This window comes from Molothrus ater, chromosome 5 (genome assembly GCF_012460135.2).
Source record: "Molothrus ater isolate BHLD 08-10-18 breed brown headed cowbird chromosome 5, BPBGC_Mater_1.1, whole genome shotgun sequence".
Classification (NCBI taxonomy): Eukaryota; Metazoa; Chordata; class Aves; order Passeriformes; family Icteridae; genus Molothrus; species Molothrus ater.
Window position 1 is genome coordinate 41,608,292 of NC_050482.2, and position 17,712 is coordinate 41,626,003.

At 34.9% G+C, this 17,712-nt stretch overlaps 1 protein-coding gene across 2 annotated transcripts in view; it reads right to left on the reverse strand.

The window, feature by feature from the left end:
* The window catches only part of MGAT4C (MGAT4 family member C), a 325,114-nt gene that overhangs the window by 139,647 nt on the left and 167,755 nt on the right, over positions 1-17,712 (reverse strand). The window contains exon 4 of one of the 2 annotated variants that reach the window (XM_036401628.2): positions 9,033-9,081. The exons of the other annotated variant lie outside the window; for it this stretch is intronic. The gene's annotated coding sequence lies outside the window, so the exon portion shown is untranslated. The remainder of the gene's footprint in view (positions 1-9,032; positions 9,082-17,712) is intronic. 2 annotated transcript variants of the gene reach the window in all.

Sequence of the window (17,712 nt, forward strand, 5' to 3'; positions counted from 1 at the left end):
TTAATAGAGGTTTACATTGCTTTCATTGTTCTCCAGAATGAGTGCTATTCAATTCTATTTGACCTTAATTAGTGTAATTGATAGTAGTTTTAGAGCTGCATGCCATTTTAATAATGTAGTTACAGCTTTCATGACAGAAGAAAAATGAAATAGCAGCTGGGAGTTATCTATTATTAGTGAGAGAGCAGAAAGGTAAAAGGAAAGACTCTTCTCTTGTAGGACTGCAGGGCTTTTATGGTGTTAGTAATGAATGACTAATGTATTCTAAGAGGAGCACACTGACCCCCAAGGATGTAATGAAGGGCATTAGGAGGTAGGATCAATATGAGTTAGAAATTTTATATCATTAGGAAATCACATGGCTACAAGAGTACACAGATAGAGCAGTAAAAATGCCAAAGCTTGTGAATACAAACCATGTGTATACATGCATGTATGAATGGAATTACCTGGGCCTGTGCATTTGGGGCTCAGACTGTGTCAGAGAGAGTGCTTAAAAGTTTTCTTGGGAAAACATGCAGTGTTAAATCTGGTCACAAGGTTAGAGAGAACAACAGGACAATCAAAAATTACTTTGGGATGGATTTAAAATAAGACCAGGGTATAATGAAAAAAAAGACAATGAATGAGAGCTTCTAAGTTGTGAGCAAAGCATTCTAAATGAGTAGGTGCATTCATTAGCTTCAAGTGGCAATTTTTTCTTGAAGGTTTCTCCTATCACTGTTAATGACACTCAGTTTCTGAAGCTTGGAGGCTTTACAAGGAAAGAAAACTTGTTCTACTCTCTCTTTCTCACAGATATGGTTAAAAAAAGCAGCATAAAACAAAATAAACCTCTACCAGTGGTACTTAGTGCATATTATACTGCAAGAAGAAGCAAGCATGTCGAGCTAACTGCCAATTGTATCTAAATCTGTATTCCACTAAATTCCTCTCTGGCACTACAGTTTGGCACAGTACTTATACAAAAAGTTACAGTATATAATGACTTCATTCACAGAGGCTTACTATATTTTTTATTCTAACAATTATTTTTATTTCTTTAAAATAAAAAGAAAAACATGAACACAGAGTTAATCAAAAAATATGGCAAAAGATGGCTGAATGGAAAATGAAAGACTCTGGGGACATGTACTAGTTTGTAACTGTACATGTAACTAGCAAAGAACTTAGTTCACTTTAGGAAGACTAGCTTGCTCATGAAAATAAATAACAAAACATAGCTCTTATAACTTCAGCAGAATCATACCGATTTCAAAGACCAAGCAAAAACATCTGAAGTGAGGTAATGACTACGTTATTGATAAAATATTTTTGAAGTTTCTGTCATGATGGAATTTATATACAAACACACTCATTCTTACAGACATGTGAACACCCAGATGTAAGAAAGAAAAATATTTCTAAAGATTTGTAAAATAAATTCTCATCCGGCTTTTTTTCTAGTCTTGCAGAATGATTGTCTTATTTTTTTTTCCCTTGTGTTTTTGCTGTCCTGTATTCTTAAACAACAAAATGAACTTTGATAATAGGGATTTTAAAACTTTCATTATCTAGGAAAAGTGAAAAACATTCACCCTGTTGTTAACTCTGTTGTTGTTCCAGCTAAGGGTATATTGTGGCTACATGATGGACAAAGTTCTTTTTTTAGATCAATCAGTGCAAAGAAGGAGGCACTCTCTTTTTCTGTGTATATTGTTATGACATATTTTAATATTGGTATTAATACTTAAGGGTCAATTAGATCCAGAAAACAATGAACTCAAGGTTAGACAAAGGATTCTACCTTTGATATGAAAAAATATGCACAACAATTGCTTTTTTTACATAGTTTTATGAAATGGATGCAGTATTAGATGACTTTTCCAAAAATTTTAACTGTGCATATTTAGTCTTGCACTACTTAATTACTAAACATGCAAACATTATTTGCTTTCTATATCTTCTCCTCTGTTTTAACTCGAGTCCTTTAGCTGTAGCCACTATGCACTTCAGAAAGTGAAACCTTTCAATAAAAGGACAATGTACAAGAGAATAAGAGGTGATATTTGAAATCAGGTCACAGCTCTGATGAGGCACAGCACCTTGATTTCATTATGGTTTTCCCTTCACAATTATATAAATCATGAAAAATAATTATCATTTTTGATTCTTCCTTTGTCTTATACACTGCTCACAGTCCAAGTACAAATTAAAACTTCAGAGATTTACCTAAAATTTATTTTCTGAGTTTCTTCTAGGTATTCAACTCTACTTATTAATCAGTGAAAAGCATAGCATTCACTCTCTGAAAAAATGGAAACCTCTTTTTTTGATTCAAAGCCTCATTTTGGTCTAGGTGATTTAATTTACTGGGGGAATTGTAGCAACATCAGTATCATCCTCCAATCAATAAAACCAGAACCATCACAAATCCCCAAGCATTTTTATCTATATAATACTTAACCATCATCTGTAAATGTTTCTCTGAATGAGACAGTGTGAGTATCCTCATGGATAGTTATGCTGTTATGTTCTTGACTACTCTGTGTATTGAATCATAAATTGAACTGTGCAACAAAATCTGCTTAGCATGAACAGGTTTGTAAACTCACCCACAAACTCCCTAATTTACTCTACTTTCTCCTTCTGGTTAAGGATGGAATTATCTTGTAGGGACTTGAAAAAATGATTGTGGCAGGGTATTTGCTATTTTATCCTGAAATAATCATGAGCCACTTTAGACATGTAAATCCTGGACTTAAGCTCCTTTGGGTTTTCAGAACATCTTGGTGACTGAATTAACTAAAGCTTAGAAACACAAGATTTTTAGCTTGTGAGTATAAAATAGGTCAATTCATATTTCATCTTTCATATATGAGGACATTTATTGCAACAGTGGTATTTTTTTACAACACCTCATACTGTGGCAAGCTGGGGTTGTCTGAGACTGACGTATCAACTTACAGGGCAACATGAACAGGATTTTAGCTTGTCATTGAGAAAGTGAAAGTTATGTAAAGAATTTGAATTTTTTATTGTTTTTTTTTGTTTGTTTGTTTATTTGTTTTAATTGGCTGTCTATAGTAATCATGAAATATTTTTTCTCTGAAAGGTCACATGAAGTATTTGTTTGCACAGTACATCAAGTGGCTGTTCCTGAAAATGTATTTCAGCCTTTTCTGAGTGTAATATATGAGGATAAATACTCTCAAATATATAATACTACGTTCTTAACTTAGCCTTCTTAAGCAGTAATTACATCAGAAGATTGGGGTGAACAAGAAGCAGAGTAAGCAAATAATCCGTTTCTAAGATAAATATTTCATATAACTTGTGTTAAAAAAAAAAAGCTAAAATACACCCTTTGACATAGAATAAAATCAAAGTTTTCCATTTTCAATCTTCAATTTCAATTTACTGAACAAACAGTTTGGACATCTTTCTTTCTTTTTTACTTTCTGGCCTGACTCCATTTTTATCAAACGTTAAGTGATTTGTAAAAACCCCTCATATTTACATAGTAATAAAGAAATGACATTTTTTTCCATCTTACATGTAAAAAACTTCTAATTTTATGTCTCAGGTTGCAAAAGCGAGATGTGGCCGGGGGTATGTATTCTTCCACCACTGCCATCTGTTAGAGGTGGGGCAGTTATCTTCTGTTAATGGGCCACCTGTTAAAATCAGGTGGGGCAGTTTTCTTTATCTCTTCCACAACCCATCCTCCCTCTGGGAAATATCTCCTGTTCATGGCCCTTGAGTCCCGCTGCACGACTGATAAAATTACATCATCCCGTTGTGGGATGCTCTGCCCAGGGGGAGGAGCCAAGCATTTTCCTGACTATAATCTGAGATTTGGAACACCACAGCCAGCCTTTTCCCACTGGATTCCCAGAGGAAGATAAGGCCCATCTGCACCACCACTGGACCTTCAGAGTAAAATTACACCCTTCTTCAGATCACTGCTTCAACAGAACAACATTTGCCACGCCAGGAGGACTGCAGCCACCATTCAATTGGACTACTACCAGCACTCTGACCCACAGGGTGTCAGGTCACATTCTGACTCTGTCAGTGTTGTTTTGTATTACTGCATTGTTTTTTTTTTTTCCTAATAAAGAACTGCTATTCCTACTCCCATATCTTTGCCTGAGAGACCCTTAATTTCAAAATTATAATAATTCAGAGGGAAGGGTTTACATTTTCAAGAGAGACTCTTGCCTTACTTAGTAGACACCTATCTATTCAAACCAAGACACTTTACTATACTATATATCTATATATCTGTATAGATATACATCACTGACTTTGTTATTGAGGATAAGAAATTGACAACTGCTTCACACTAGGAATCTAAATATAATGATCATATTTGGCCAAAGAAAAACCCAGTTTCTTCTAATAAAAGAAAAAGGGAAGTAGAAAATTGCAGTCTGTAAGTGATATTTTATGATACAAGTTATAACAGCAGTAAACCAGAAATTAAGAGTTTCTGGTGCTTGGCCAAGTGTAAAAGTATTGCCTTCAAAAATAAAAAAATCCACTCCAAATTATTTTGTCTGGTACACACAATATTAGCCATCTGAATAACACATTTTCCCAGAAACAGAGATTTGGATCCACCCAATGATTCAACATGTTTAAAAATTCTCTCATTATCTCTTTTAACTGAACAATCGATAGAAGGAGTTATAGACACTCACTGCTGTCGAAAACCCCTTCACCCTGATTGTTAGATAAAGATTCCACATTTGGAGCTGGGCATGTTAAGAGATGTAGTTAGCAGCATAGACCAAAAAAAGTATTTTTACATACTTTTATATGTATTTTATATATAGAGAGAGAGTTATGTCTATATCTTCCTTGCCTCTCTTTCCATCAGTATTTTACTTTCTTTACAGGCTCTTCCATATGAAACCAAATGAACAAACTTTTGCAAGTCTGAATACAGCATGTTCCTAAATTTCTTTTATTCATTACATTTTTGACATCTACAATTTAAATGAAGAACTGAGTGAAAGTTGTTTAGTTTTGGTTTTTTTTTTTGTAGACAACATATGTTGTCTATGTTGGCTATGTTTCATTATTTCATGATATTCTAAGTCCCATGTTTTAATTATTTTCTGAACAGCAAGTTGTCACATTTTGATGTAAAGACTTGACTGGTTTAAAATGTCCCAGAGAACATTTATAACATTTAATGGTAAAATATGTAGCTAAACTCATAATTAAAAGAGAACAAGAGGCAAATGGACATAAACACAGGAGACTCCACTCCATCTTAACATGGATGGAATCAGATGGAAAACCTACTTGTATCACTGTGTAGTGATTCTACACTGGCACACACTGCTCAGAGCATTTGTGGAGTCTTCATCCTTGGAGATCTTCACAAACCATCTGGACATGGTCCTGAGCAACTGACCTTATGTGGCCCTGCTTGAGCAGCAGGGTGGGATCAGGTGGCCTGCAGAGGTCCCTTCCAAACTCAACAATTCTGCATGATTCAGTGAAATCAGTGCACAGCTACAATTTTAGCTTAGCAAACATTTGAGCCATTTGGCTGCTTAGAGTAAGGGACTGTATCTTTCTATTGTCAGTTCAGTCACTGCACAGTTAGGTTTTTTTACACTTCTGTGTAGATACCATCTGGAGTGGTGACTTTCTGCTTTTGAAGTTGTTGGTTTACTCCAAAAATGCTGTGACTGTCAAGTCAGTCTCTGAGGATTCTTCATGTGAAATATTAAACAAGCCAGGTCCAAACTGCTGCATTGTGGTGTTAAGAAGCAATCCAGTTCTCAGCATTGTCTGCATTTTGTGTAGCTGTTTCTTTTAACCCTTTCATATCGCAAACCAGTCTTCTTCCCCTTCTTAAAGAACAGGTTTTTTGCAAAGCATCAAGATTCCATTTTGGTATTTCTGATTTTAATCATAAATCACTAAACATTCCTCTTATTCTCCAGTGAGCATATTTCTAGAGGAAATGTGATAGGGCACATGTTATGAAAAAGACATGGCATGTGTGTGTACATTAGCAAGAGCAGAGCATTTTTCCTTGGGACTAGTGTATAACGATATTAGACCTTGTGTTTGTAACAGCTTTGTTTTGAAGTACCTCATAGGCATGAACATCAGACAAAGTACCTCCTTGATTTCAGAGACTTACAGTGACTACTGCTGAAAACTATTGTGGGGAGCAATACATCACCTAGTAGGTATCATAATCAGAGGTCTTTGAAAGACAAAAAGTACCTTTACCCCTCTTTCTATGAAAAAAGTCCAGCTGGTGATTTTACAAGAGGAATGTGTTTTGGGCATGTTTTTTTCAGAGTTTGGCAGGGGAGTGGAGGGGTGGGGAGTTTCCCCTTTAATTTCCTTTTTGTTTTTCTCTCTCCTATACACTTGTAGTTTCTCTCAGGAAATGGAGTCTGCTCAATCCAGATTATCAGAGTTTAAACTAAATTGCCACATAAATCTTCTAAAACACTCTTCTGCTTCTTTTCACATCACTATGATGACAGCTAGTCATCCTTCTAAGGAACTTACATATTCTTCATGCTCTAGATCTCCCTGTCTAAATATGTTAGGGATAGATGGATGATTTTCCCTAACTTTTCTTCCGTTTGAACCTGCTTGGTCCTCCCTTGTGGAATTGAAAAACTGGTATCATTTGTTAGATCCTCCATGCTTTCTTTAGTCTGGATGTTAGTAGAGAGTTAATTAAGTGCTCTATTGAATTCATGAAACAGGTTTTACTTTTGATTCCAAGCAGGCAGAAAAACATCACAAAGTCATTGCATTTCCTAGTAAATTGAAGAAAGAAGATAGGCAAATGGTATCTCTTAGCAAAAAGACTTGGAAAAACTATACATTTCTAGATTTTATTAAAAAAAGAAAAAAAATTAAGAATAGAGTTTAGTCTTATAAAGTATGCTGTTTACTACATAAATAAATAAACCATCATAGAAACAACATTTCACTTGTTTGAAGTTCAGACAATTCAAAGACCCTTGCACAGTATTATTTCAGTAGTCTTTGGTAGATGCTTTGTAATGTGACCCTTAGCTACATGACTGCAGTCTTATTATAGCTTTAGCATCTTCAGATCCAATGTCTTAGTTGTTGCCTTCTGATGAAGTTTTCAATCAGTTTAGTTTCCAAACTTGCCTCTCTCCTAGTTACTGCTGCATACTTGCCCATGCCCTATCATATAGGCTGACTCTATAAATCAGACTCATTCTCCCTGCTGAGAATAGAAAACTCTCCTAAATTTCAGAAACTTATGTTCACATTCAAAATAATTTCTTCTCTTAATTTAGAGACATAGCAAAAACGGGCTTCTCTTAAAAAAAAAAAAACAAAACCCAAAAACTTGACAAAGGAGGACAAATATTTCCATACACACCGTTGAAGCAAGAAGAGATCCCACAACTGATGGATTACCTAGAAATTTTATATTAAATGCAAAAACCTATGTTAATTCTATATTAAGCATGCACCATTAAATCTCAAAGTCAACCAGTTCAAAGGTGAAGAGTTTCACGCATCAATAGCATTAACAGAATATATTTAATAGAAAATTGAATTAAAAAAATGAAGCACGCAGAATAGAATCTCCAACAGAGAATATATGGAACACGTGGCATAATAAGGTAGAGAAATCAAATAAAAAAAGTAACTATATGAAAGAGCAATTATATCGCTTTGAAACAATAAAATAAAATTTTAAAAATGTACTAAACTGTTGAAGTTAAAGAAGAAACATCAACTAAAATAAAATTAGTATTATCAACAAATTCTGCAGGAAATTTCTTTTCATTCTCTAGCAATGGGAATATGTGACCACATATACATCATTCTTATGGACTCCTCAGATTCTTCAGAAACATTTTACTTAAAAGAATGGCTTCAGGATACAAAGGCAATTATCCTAACAGCTGAAAACTTTAGTTTTCAGTGTTGATCATAAAGTTTGGAAAATGTAGCAACTCAAAGCTGAAACCTTCTTTGTCTTTTCTGCTTTATATTTAAAAAAATCCTACCATTTAAATGCACTTGTAGTTTGCATATAACTATGTTTATATATTAGTTTCAATATTGTGACACTGTGACTGCTTTTATAATAGAGAACATATGTCTGATATTTCTCCAGTAGGCAGTAGAATTGCAATATGTGATGCCCCAATTTGTTTAAGTCTCAAAGTATATTTAGATTAAGTAATTAAAGCTAACACTTGACTATTGATAAGGTTTTCATGAATTCAGGCCATTTTGGTAAGAAATGTTTGACGTATGCTGTATGTTAAAGTAGTAACATTAATGGGACTATAATGCAAACAGAAATCAAACAGCACTGAATAGATACAATAAAGATTTTGTGACCCCCAAATTTGTTTGTTGTATCACAGATGCCATAAATAGATTCTTAATCTATATGTAAATTAGATTATTTCATACTAGGAAACTGCATTAAACAACTGCTGGAGTGTCTTTAAAACAGCATTTGGGTGCCTGTAAAAATAGATGGCTTTTGTACGTGAGCTATGAACCACAAGACAAAACTTTCTCTTTCTCTTTAGTTTGGTTTAAACTTTCTCATGTTATTCATATTGGGATATAACTATAGATTTTAGGTCCTCTGAATGTTCTTAATGAAATAATGCTTGCGTCTGTGTTTCAAGACTCACAGATCTGAAATATCTGCTGTCACGCCTAAGCATCTACCTTTAGAAACACATGAACGCTTTTGCATTATCAGTGAAACCACTACTGTACTTCACTGGTATTTCAGAAATTGTTTTTATAGTGATTAACAGACTTTTACAAATGTAGAAGCACACAACAAGCAACAAATTGTAATCCATTCTTTCTACTGTGAAGCAAACTGTCCCTCGCTACTGCCTGCATTTCCTTCAGCTTGCTTTTCAAGCTAGACTCATCAGTAATGACCAGGCCAATCTCTCTAACTTTCCTCATGTATAATACAAATATCACCTTCTAGCCTCCTGCCACAAAGGTGCTAAAAGGAAGTAAAATCTTTAACTGCTCACCAGTCCTCCTGTGGTTTTCCACTGCATATCTGAATCTAGCCGTGGGGAGCTGCTGAAAAATATAGACTGCATTGCATTAGTTGTACTACAAAGTTCAACTCTTGATTCTTTGTTTTTCAGCACATAAAAGAGGATAAATTTTGTCAGTTACAACTGAGCAGATGTAATCTAACCCTCCCCTGTCCGAGTGGTGACTTCAGGTAACTTCTCCCCTAGACAGGCATTTCTGCTACTTACAGATATATCTGGTGTACTGAGCTTCTGAAAATTGAGTACTTTCCTCCTGCTATGGGAGCCCTTTGAGCCTGCTGAACACTTATGGGTCACATTCAAACGAATGTGTTTGCTCTTAAACTATTTGAACCATGTCCCCATACAGGCCATCCTGTCAGTGTTAGGCTGGAGATTCAGGGTAATATTTTTAAAGGACAAAATATTTATATATCAGTTGCATTCAGTCATTCACAGAGCAACATTAACAGTAAAGAACTGTGTTTGTTAGAACTGTAAGCCAAACAGGATAGATTGCAAAGAAAAAAAAGGTACAGCAGTGTTTTTTCAAATTTCTGAAGGTAAACAGGGCTGAATTTTTTAAGCACAGTTGGTTAAACATTGTGCATGGACAGAGGACAGACAATCTACTTATATTACAGTGAGTTAATGACTGAGTACTTAAAAACAGAGAGACAAACCACAAGTGAATACCACTGCAGCAAACTCTTCTATGTCTAAAAGAGGACTGAAAAAAACCCAAACAAAAAAATCCAAAAAACCAACAGCCAAAAAATTACTCTTAAGATCTGGCATGACAGCAACATGAATTCTAATTTGAGATCTAATTTTGCTATTTGCATGTATGCATTTGCAAGAAAGCATCAGAGGAAACAGGCATAACTGTCTGAGTTACAGTTTAATTTGCCAGTTATTTCTAATCACATCTTTCTTGGTAGGTAAAAATTGTCATTGAGAACCTGCACATGTACCAACCTTAACTGATTGTTAGTCAGCACTGACAGTTTGCCTGCACAAATGAAGCCTGAAGTTGACCTGTATTACTTCTGCAATACTATCAACATGCCACATACCAGAAACTCTTCTATAGCTATATATTTTAGACAGTAATATTTCAAAAGGCAATGAAACAGCAAAACAACAAAAGATGAAATTAGAACTGATTACTTAACTTCACATGTAAATATTTTAACAAGATTTCTATTCAAACACTATGAAGTTTTCCATATATAGATTAAGGCTTTATTTTAACTTCTGACAGAGAAAGTAATCAAGATATCATCATGCACCTATACAGAAAACCACTAGCCTTAGATTACACCTGTGGCCAAGGAAAGAAACAAAACTGATAGATGAGTCTGCCAAAGCTAGCCTAGCTTATTGAAAATAACCCATCTGAACATAAATTTAGAAATATACAGAAATAGGCTGATATAAAACTTTTACAATAGATGTTTTCAGTAAATGGTGCATTTTTGGAGCTATACATTTCCATTCTACAGTTAATTTTAGTTTTTTTCTCCAATACATCTAAGGGCTGTCTGCCTGGGTTGTATATTTTATTCTACTATTTCTTCCTCCAATCACAAAGATATGTAGAATATAAAGTATATTGAATATTAGGGATATAAAGCTTTCAAGATTTCAGCTTCCGTTATAAATTACAAAGGTAAAAAAACATAAATGTAAGTTTAAGTTATATAGAGTTGAGAGAAATATATTCTCTTTTGAATAATCCTTGCCCTAAGGAGGGCATAGACTACCTAGATATTATTTTAGTTTTTTGGTATAGATAAAAGAAATAAACAAACTTCCTTATATACATGTTCAATTACAAATTACATGATCTCATTTAAAATATTATATGAAATCATTTAAATTACTTTTATTGTAAATGGAAATAATCCTACATGTCTTGAATGTATCTTTTATACACGTGTATTGAATAGACTATATAAAGAAATAAGTAGCTACAAATACCTAGTGGTATACCAGAAGAGCAGGGCAGTAGAAAAGATGCAAAATGTTGTTACCCTTACATCAACAGTAGCATGGTATGTGTTCTGTGTCCACCAAAATTGGTGAATTTATGAATCAAGAGTAACCAGAGAGCTGCATTATAAAACCTCAAATCTAACAATGGTCTTGGAATGATCACTGTTTTTTTTAATAGTAATTTTGTGAAACATAAATAACTAGAAAGCTTCAAGAGCCCAGATGAACTCCATTTACCTTTTCCAACCCTTTCCTATCATATCTTAGTCTAAAAATCATTCCAGTCTACGCTGTTATGTTGACAACTATTTCTAGTCACTGCAAAAACTAGATAACCATGCAGCTTAATAATATATTCCATATTTGGGGACCAGCAATGTAAACAACATATATCCACATTTATGATCTAAAGTCCTTCCACTGCATTGTTCTTCTCTCCATAGTATTTTCTTCAATTAATATAAAACATCATAATTAAATTTATTGAATTTTTCTACCAATCCACATTTGTGAAAATGGATACAAGGAGAAAAAGATGGTCTTACACCTGAATGACAACTTCAAGTACTATTAGATCTATTAGATTTTTGAGTAAAAATCATTGGTAGACATTGTAGGCATATTCCAGGTGAAATTTGCTTTCATTATATACAGATAGAAGTACCAGAAAAGTGGTCAAACAGGATAAAAGGCAGGACTTCAATTACATTTCAAGGCAAACTATGTTCATGAATATCAGTATCTGCCTTTCATGAAAATATTATGTCATTAAAAATTGCTGGAGAAGAAACCCCCAACACAAAAAACAGATGAGAGATGTCCAGCACTCTGACAACTCCCTCAAGAGAACAGATATTAAAATGAAGCCTAAGTCATATTATTAATTACTTTGTAATTTCAGTAAGTGATTCATGGTATGATTTGATCTTCGCAAATTCCTTAGAGCAAAAATTATGACTTTGTTCAGTTCCAGGAAGTAAATGATTTTGCTATTGAAAAGGAAATTGTTTCAATTAAGAACAATTTCCCAGGCTGAGGTACTCAGCACAGACTTTCAATTGTTCTTATTTAGCTCCTTTTTCTTTTATACCTGATTTAATAGATTGACCTAAAAATTCAGATTTATTTTTTCATTTGAATGCAATTTCTTCTGCTTTTTAATGACAGAAGATTGTCTCCTGTTCTGTACAACAACTTTTTAAGTAACTTTACTAAACTTCTTAGTTTAGTAAAATGGCAGGAATGTAAAAAAAATATTTATAAATACACATGTAATAGAATAAAATTAGAATAGAATTCAGATTAAGATTGATTCCACAGCATTAACCCTCCATTTATGATCAATCATAAAGGTCATTTATAAAAAATATTTCATTCTTTAATGTTTTGATTTTGTGAACATTACTGGGAATATTTTCATTTTAATATCCAAACACCCTGAGAATATTAAATATGGTTTCCATTACCAGCATGTGTGTAAAACCCTCTTGTATTTATAATGCTATTGGAGATATTTGTAGATATCTTGCCTGTAAAGGTAGCTACTTTGTAATGTAGTTATTGATAAACACAGAAATTTCTTAGAGCTTGTATGTCATAGGTAAAATGAAGAATATCTCGTAGGATGGGAATACTTATATATACTTACGCCCTTTTCTCTTTGGCTTTCATTTGTTAAAAAAGTGATATTTTGTTGGATTTTTTTCTTTTTCTGTTATGCACAATTATTTATACAATTAGTAAGCAAAACCAAAGATGTATATGCCATGCAACATAGAAACATGGTCATATTCACAGATATATTTTCATCTTCCTTAAATGTTTTGGGTTTTTTTCACAAATATCTGATTTCCATTGTTTGCAGCACTTATTCCTAAGAGCAAAAATCAAAACATTTTGTGTTTATAGTACCATCCATTATTCACAATTTGTATGCAATCGAATAATTAGCTGCAAATTCAGAAATTGACGCCAGCTACAAGAAAACTCAACAAAACATGTCATGTGTAGAAGACAGCTGCTTTAGTGTATGTGAGTCAGAAATGTGTCACTGGATCTTTAGTTCTGCACCTTTCCCTCTGACTTGTTTCTTTACTTACTCATTCAAGATGCTCGATGTTTTTGAAACAATTTTATACAATGAAGCATTTATTTTTGTTTCATCAGCTTCCTTGCTAAAAATAAATAAACATTGCCTCTTCATATTCTCCAAATAAATTTGACTTTTTAATGAAACCAAAACATTGTGAGCATCAAGAGGTGATTTCATGATAAGAAGTGTTTGGTGGAAATACCAACTGAAACTATTCCATGTCCTTTTTGTAATGAGGACAGAAGGTGGGATTACTCATTTTAAAACCTGAATCAGTTTGCTGTTCCCACTCACCAAATGACTCCACCAGTAGCTGCTGCCAACAAATTGTGGCTGGTTAAGGAGCCACAAGCCATATGGATGGAACAGCAAACAACAGTGGTGTGGAATGGAAAGAAAAAGTGGGAGCATCTTAAACCAGGATTACTGGATACTTCGGACCAAGTAATTACAGCAGACAACATTTGATATTGTGAACAGAACAAAAAATATTTGGGGTGCAAGAGAGGAAAAAAAGCTACTAAGGTTTTCCATGAGTACTTTGATATAGAGTTTGGAAATGTCTGACTCAGCCTTGTTTTCTGTGTATGATGAAGCCAGATAAGTAACTGCGCTTTTCCACTGGAGTTCATGGTTTGTAAAGCTGTCACCGCTGACACTTGCCTGATAGCACTGGGGAAATGACCGCTCACAGCACAACAAGAATGCAGATTGAATTGCTTTGACTATGGGTGTCTTGGGACCTTGCTAAACATTTTATCCAGGAACCAAGTCCTGTCAGTTCTTAAAACAACTGGAAAAACTGCCCCATGATACAGATCCTACTCTCCATATCTTTTAGACTACTAATCTCAATGCCATTTAACAAAAACAATGGCATCCAAACCGACAGCTCTACTTGCTGAAAGTATTCTTAAATTAATTTGCATTATGCATAATTCAGTGTTGGAAAAGACAAAACTTGATTCTAGAATTAGTTGAATTAATGTGTAGAAAATAATTAAGAAATAATGAACTTCATATCTAATTTTAGCTTTAGTTTGAATGACCTTTTGCACATAAAGACTTCTTTGGAAATTTTAGAACAAGTTAAACCAAGTTAGAAAGACTCACACTGTTCCTTAAAATATAAGTATTTAGTGTTTGCATGTTGTTAGCCCAAAATTGGAGGAAGGTTTCTGAAAATTTAAGTATGCACTGGAAATTAAATCTTCTGGTTCTCCATAATGTTAAAAATTCACAGTCAGAATATTTTTATAGTGATTGCCTGTAGAGAATATCCACAGAGTAGATGTCTGAGAGACTGAAATGTTATGGTTCATGGCTTAAACATTGGTGTGAAGAACTTTTGAAATCTTTATAAAGAAGCTGTGACCACTGAAGCCCACCTGGAACCTAAAGATGCCTCCTGAGTGAAACTTTGGACTGTGAGTTAAGACATCTAAGGGAACTTAGGGTAAAGGTGACACTATTCAATCATTTCAGGTCTAAGAAAAAGCAGACAAGGCTGAGGGAGAAAAATGTATCCACAAGAAAGCCAAACCTGCAGCTGCTCTGAAAATCAGGTCTAGCTGAGTTCAGAGTGGGGGAGGCCATAGCCTACAGACTCATCTGCTGAGGCCAGGTTTGCACGCACTCCCACCAACCAAGGCGGGGAGAGGAGAATTTTGGATGTGTGTCGTAACCACTGATCAGAGGCAGTGAACACTCATCCTCCCTCACACAAACTGTCTGAGCTGTATACCTCGCTCCTCCCCAGGAAGGCCACATCCATGGGACATTCACAACAGAGGCAGCAGAGGAGGTGTCATAACCCATCAGAGACCCCTCAATGTGCTTCTAGATTCCAGAGACCTTGCAGCACAGGACTGTGCATGATACAAAGTGAAAAAACAGATCTGCTTCAGAAGTCTGCTGCAGGAGACTGTGTCAAAATTACTCCCCCTCAGGAAAGGTATCTGGGCATTCCCCCCGGCTTATTAATATGTATATTAATCCATTGGCCTCTGTGGGGTTTTTTTTTTACCCTCACTGCCAAGAAGACCAGACAGAGAGGATCCACAGGACATCACTGGGATGCACTGAATGGTGATATTTTCCTTAGTCTGTCCTGTCACTATTTTTCTTTCCCCTCATCTCTTTTCTATTTCTTTCTCTTCCTCGCCCTCCCCCCCCCCCCCCCCCCCCCCCACCCCGTCTCTCATTTATTAAAGTTTTAGTTCTCTTTTTTAACTTTCAAAGAAATGCATGGGAAAATCATCACTTCTAAATCTCAAATAATTTTAAAATATTCTTTTTGGATAGAGGATCAAAGCAAAATATCTACCAGAATTAGAACTAAAATGGGTTTGAATTCTGTAGTCCCTCCACAAAACTACTTATTTGACTTTGATTATATTAAAATAAAAAGTATGCAACTCACTTTTATATTATCTAATTGAATAAATTATAAATAAAGGAAAGCAAAAGGGAAAAAAACGAACAGTATCTCAGGTAAATATGCACGTCTGTGGTGATGGTGTATTCCTCTGATGCAAAATTTGTTCATCACTTCACCCTTCATATGTGTACACTCACCCAGTTAAATTTATTCATTTTTTAAAGTTATAAATATAATGTATACATGAAGATGGGGGGTTATTGGAGTAACTCTAACTGTATACTTTTTAAACCTCCTTTTTGTGTAAAATTTATGATGTACAATTGTAAAATGTGTACAATTCAATGTTATATATACAAACAGTTTGTTTACAGTGTATACATATCTTAATATGCTGAAATATACCTTATTTTTATTAACTTATATATTACCTGCATATACATAACTGTATAATATATATTACCTGTATGTATAATACTATAATTTATTTAAATATATATCTTATACAATCATAGAATGGTTTGAGTTGGTAGGGACAGCAAAAAGCATCTAGTTCTAGGCCCCTGACATATGCAGGGATGGCATTCACTACACCAGGTTGCTCAGAATTCCATCCAGTTTGACCTGAATACTTCCAGGGATGAGGCACCAACAACTTCTCTGGGCAACCTTTTCCAGTGCCTCACCAATCTCACAGTAAAGAGTTTCTTCCCAATATTCAATCTAAAATTAGTCTCTTTTAGTTGGAAGCCATTCCCCCTTGTCCTGTCAGCACAAACCCTTCAGCTACTGGAAGGTAACCATTAGATCCCCCAGAATCCTCCTCTTTTCCAGACTGAACAATCCCAAACCTCTCAGGCTTTCCTAACAGGAGGAGTGCTCCATCCCTCTAATCATCTTGGTGTCTTCTGGACTGTGTGGACTCTCTCCAACAGCGCCATGCCCTTCCTTTGCCGGGACCCCAGAGCTGGATGCAGCCCTGCAGGTGGGGTCTCACAGGAGCAGAGCAGAGGGGCAGAATCCCCTCCCTCCTCTGCTGCCCACGCTGCTTTGGATGCAGCCCAGGACACCTTTGGCTTTCTGGGCTGTGAGTGCCATTGCTAGGTCATGTCCAGCCTCTCATCCACCTGCACCCCCAAGTCCTTCTCAGCAGGGCTGCTCTCCATCTGTCCATCCCCTGGTTTGGATTTTAATGGCAGTTGCCCTGACCCAGGTGAAGCTCATTGCACTTGGTCTTATTAAATCTCAAAAGGTTCCCATGGACACATTTTTCAAGCCTGTCCAGGTCTTTGAATGGTATTCAGTCCTTCAGGTGTGTCAACATTACTCAGCTTGGTGTCATCTACAAACTTGCTGACGATGCACTCAGTCCCTTCATCTATGTAATCAATAAACATATTAAATAATACTGGTGTGTAGGTGTATATATACACACACACAAAATAAAAGAAGAAAACAAAACCAAAACCAAACCCTCAATAAAATAAAGAAATTATACAGTTCATTGAGAAGACACTGACATATAGGTATCACTAGTGCTTTCCAAAAGTGACAAATTGCTCAATATTATGCTCAAAAGTTAGACGTCATTTCAAAGAGCGGCTTAGAAAAACAATTCTTACAATTTTTCTCGAACAATCCACTTCCCAGTCAAACGTAGCAATGTACAGAATGGTGTAATACACAAAACTAAATGTCATATTTTTTTTAGATTTTAATATACCAGCTTTATTCTGATTAAATAATACAACTTCTTAAAGTAGAAGCCTTCCATTTTTATTATTTTTAATGAGTTCATGCAGAAAGATGAAAAAAATAGATTTTACTCCTTGGTGATTATACTCACAAAATGTTATTTATATCATAACAATTTTTTTCTAATGTAGAAAAATGAAAGGGGAAATGATTGGTCATCTAATCGAACTTTGCATTTATATTTCACATAATATAATGTGTGAAATATTACCAGAGTACCTGAAAGGTAGATAAGCAGACAAGTGCAGAAAAGTGCAAATTCAAGTCTATAGTTGAAAGATTTTTTGATATCTCAATGGTATAAAATGCAGTAAAAATGTGAAAAAGAAATCAAGCATTTTTAGTATTACAGATTATGAATAGATATATTTGACTGTGGGAACCTGAATGAAAGTTATGGGCCATTTGAAACCCACTTGATTTTGAATCAAAGTCAGATCAGTGGT